Genomic DNA, 4,410 nt, shown 5'->3' on the forward strand with positions numbered 1-4,410 from the left:
GGTATGGCGGGAAAGGAAGAAGCGGAGGGCTTTGAGTCCTTCGTGATGGGGGATGGAGGTGTACAGGGACTGGATGTCCATGGTGAAAATAAGGCGTTGGGGACTGGGGAAGCGAAAATCATGGAGCAGGTGGAGGGCATGGGTGGTGTCCCGAACGTAGGTGGGGAGTTCTTGGACTAAGGGGGACAGGACGGTGTCAAGGTATGCGGAGATAAGTTCGGTGGAGCAGGAACAGGCGGAGACAATGGGTCGGCCGGGGCAGTCAGGTTTGTGGATTTAGGGCAGGAGGTAGAAGCGGGAGGTGCGGGGTTGTGGGACTATGAGGTTGGAGGCGGTGGATGGGAGATCCCCCGAGGTGATGAGGTTATGGACGGTCTGGGAGGTGATGGTTTGGTGGTGAGGGGCGGGGTCATGATCAAGGGGGCAGTAGAAGGAGGTATCTGCGAGCTGGCGTTTGGCCTCAGCGGTGTAGAGGTCGGTGCGCCAAACTACTACCGCGCCTCCCTTGTCTGCTGGTTTGATAGTGAGGTTTGGGTTGCAACGGAGTGAGTGGAGGGCTGCGCGTTCCGAGGGTGAGAGCTTCGAGTGGGTGAGAGGGGTGAGGGAGTTCAGGTGGCGGTTAATATCGCGGCGGCAGTTGGCTATGAAGAGGTCGAGGGCAGGTAGGAGGCCAGCACGGGGTGTCCAGGTGGATGGGGTGTGTTGGAGGCGGGAGAAGGGGTCGTCAGAGGGTGGGCGAGAGTCTTGGTTAAAGAAGTAGGCACGGAGGCGAAGGCGGCGGAAGAATTGTTCGATGTCACGCCGCGTGTTCGAGTGCTGGCATGGTGGAGCTCAGAAACAGTGAAATGGTGAGTGTCAGGCTGTTGTTCACTTCTCAATGTGTCCCATGTGGTGCTCCATGGATATAGGTGTTCCAGGAGATTTGTTTCGACTGTTTGAAGCTTGGTATGCGCCTGCCTTCGGAACGCCTCTGTTTGTCTGTCTGAGTTGATTGTGCGGTCAGTAACAAGAGGAAGACCCTTGAGTATGATTGTAAAAGACCAGGCATCTAACTTGTAGCTGAGGGGCTTGTAACTGACTCCTGTTATTGAACGGTTAGTGGAGGGGATGGGTATGGTTTGCTGGAGGTTGTGAGGGAGACCTGAGGATTTCGTGACCAGACTCTGGATGGAGCATGGGGACTGTAGATACAGCATCTGGATCTGTAACATGAACAACAAATGGAGCAGAGGCTGCAGAGAGGGGAAGCTCTGAAACCACGGAGTGAATGTGTGTGGGGAAAGTGATCAGCCGTATTTGTCTGTATCTTAGCCTGGACAAGTACACACTCTCACACTCCCCGTTACATACACTGATGCACACTCTCTCTATCCGCCCCTCACACATTGACAATCCCCCTCTCACGTTCCACACACGCACTCCACTCTGTCACACACACATGCACACACAGCCTCTCCCTCCCGCACTCACAAGCACACTCCACCTCACTCTCTCTCACGTACACGCAGTGTCTCTCTCTCTCTCCCCTTCACACAGACACGTCCCTCTCTCACGCATACGCACACGCGCTACTCCTACTTTGTAAATAAAACCAGTCTGACTCCAGGTCAAGACACAGACAGTGTCCAAACAAAGCCTCACGCTTAGAATACATTGTCTGACCGCAAGTGTTGCTTCATTTACATCGATAATACCTGAAGGTATCTCCAGGCTGTGACTTGAAATAAATTCTGCGATTTGCATATTAATCATTCAAACTTGCACCTCCATTCTAAATGATTAAGTACTTAAGAGCCATCTTAGATGTTTGGACAATTCATGTGCATGAGTTGTACAACCCTTTGATGTATCTCTTACAGCTACTGTGTTTAAGGTCTTTCTCTCTCTGACACCTGATGAAGGAGCAGCACAATGAAACCTTGTGTTTACAAATAAGCCCATTGGACTCTAACCTGGTGTCATTTGATTTTTGACCTTGTCCAACCCAGTCCAAAACCAGCGGATCCATATCATGTCTTTTACTGGTGAGCTACTCGTCTCCCCTAGCAAGTTCCTAATCCCATATGTTCTTGTCTTGCATATTAATCTTTTGCGATGCACGTTATGCACTGATGTCTGGAAGCCCAGATATAATGCATCTATAGGATCCCCATTATCCACCTTGCTTGTTACGTTTTTTTAAAGAAAATTAGTCAAATCATTCAAACATGATTTATCCTTCATAAAACAATGTTGACTGTGCTGGATTGTGGATTGGCTTTGGAAATCTCCCATTATTAATTCCTTCATAACGTTTTCTCACATTTTGTCTTGAATCCCAATAGTTTTTTCACTACTTCTCATTCCCCAGTGAAGCTGGTTCTTCGAAGTCCTTCCCTTTCTATAACCTCTGCATTCCCTTTCACAATTCCTGTGTAATAGGCACAAGGCTGTATAAGATCTGCTCCAGTTGCTGTATAAGAGGCATGAGTGACGAAATGGACTCATTATGTTCCGGCTTTACACACACGATGGGCTGGAAGTCCTCCTGGTGTTCTGACATTAGTCCTGACGGCCAGAATGTCCTGCTCCTGTTTCTGATCAAGCCGCTCAAGACCTCAATGTCCTCCTCCTGTTGCTCAATGACAGGTTTGGGGAGTTATGAAATCTCCCTGCTGAAATGTCACTTTTCAAGGACTGAACTGTGCAGGCAAGTTGTGTTGCCCACACTAGGTAGCAAAGTGGTTAGCACCACTCTCAGACAACAACTCACCAAAACGAAGGACCCTATACCCAGCATGAGCAAAACTAATGTAGTGTACACAATCCCATGCAACGACTGCACAAAATACTTTATACGACAAACAGGAAGACAGCTAACGATCCGCATCCACGAACATCAACTAGCCACGAAACGACACGACCAGCTATCCCTAGTAGCCACACACACAGACGACAAGCAACATGAATTCGACTGGGACAACACTACCATTATAAGGCAAGCCAAACAAAGAACAGTCAAGGAATTCCTAGAAGCATGGCACTCATCCACAAACTCCATCAACAAACACATCGACCTGGACCCAATATACCGGCCACTACAGCGGACAGCTGAAACTGACAACTGGAAGCGGCAGGGACAGGCCACTATAAATGCCAGAGGAAACACCACAGAAGCGCTTCACAGGAGGCTCCCAAGCACTGAGGATGTCACCTAGACAGGGGACGAAACGTTTGCAACAAAAACTTTCAGCTCGGCGAACAGAACCACAGCAGCATTGCTGCCTCACAGCACCAGAGATTCAGATTCAATGTCAGTCTCCAGTTTCTTTCCACAGTCCCAAGATGTGCATGTTAAGTGGATTGGCCACGCGAAATTACCCATAATGTCCGGGGATGTGGAGGCTATGTGTATCAGTTATGGAAAATGATCAGATATGCCTCGCCAAACATCTCGCCTGAATCTATCATTAACCTCCCCAGAGCCCACGTCACGTAGATTCCACAGAATCTGGTGAGGTGGATCTTAGGAACAGCAAGGGGAAGCAACGTTCATGGGAGATATTTATCAAAGTGAAAGCTGCAATACAAATGTAAATATGTCATGAAACAGGAAATTAGACATACAGTGGGTACTGCAGTAATAATGGACAGCTTGAAGGCATATCTAACCAGTGTTTACCCAAGTGAATGTTAATGTTGAGTGTGTCTGAGATTGATTGCTTTAGTAGTATGTTGAGCACCGAGCTGTTGATCAGATAATTTTGGAGTTGGCGCTGTGTGATCAGAAGAGCAAATCGAAGACTTTGCTGTAAAGTAGCTTTTGGGAATAGTGATCTTAATATATTGAATTTTATATGACATCTGAATACAATAAAAATGTTTTTTTTTTCTTATATTTCGGGTATGTATCTTAGTTATGCAAACCATTACGATAGGAGAATAAAGTTGGCTTTCGTGAATTTGAAAAGTACATTGAATGAATTAATGAAAGGCAGGCAATATCTGCTTTTTACACAAACACTGTAAGGTCTACTTTATACATGTATCCCTCCAAGGCATAAATCGCAAAAGCGAAAGGTGACTCAATGATGGTGAACAAAAGAAGTTAAGAATTGCATCAGATCGATGAAAATGCCTTAGAAAAGAGTCGTATATGTTGTATTCATTGAAATTTTGGACGCAACGAAGGAAGACTGATAAACCGATAAGTAAATTAGAAAGAGAACAAGAATGCAAACCAACCAGAAACAAAAAGACCGATGAAAAACTGCCATGAATATTTGAGAGGAAATTAAAAGCAAGGCCAAATGTGGCACAGTGAATGTGTGGACAGGATAATTTATTGTGGAGAACAGAAATCAATGACAGGGAAACTAAACAGTTACTTTTTGTCTGTCTTCATCGAGGAAGGGCCAGAAAATCTTCCAG

General features: G+C 46.5%; 1 long non-coding RNA gene across 1 annotated transcript in view; it reads right to left on the reverse strand.

The window, feature by feature from the left end:
- The window catches only part of LOC122541159, a 14,959-nt gene extending 12,049 nt beyond the window's left edge, over positions 1-2,910 (reverse strand). The window contains exon 1 of the long non-coding RNA XR_006309535.1: positions 2,817-2,910. This is a non-coding gene — a long non-coding RNA (uncharacterized LOC122541159). The remainder of the gene's footprint in view (positions 1-2,816) is intronic.
- Positions 2,911-4,410: the final 1,500 nt, after the last annotated feature.

The sequence above is a fragment of the Chiloscyllium plagiosum genome, chromosome 37 (genome assembly GCF_004010195.1).
Source record: "Chiloscyllium plagiosum isolate BGI_BamShark_2017 chromosome 37, ASM401019v2, whole genome shotgun sequence".
Lineage (NCBI taxonomy): Eukaryota > Metazoa > Chordata > Chondrichthyes > Orectolobiformes > Hemiscylliidae > Chiloscyllium > Chiloscyllium plagiosum.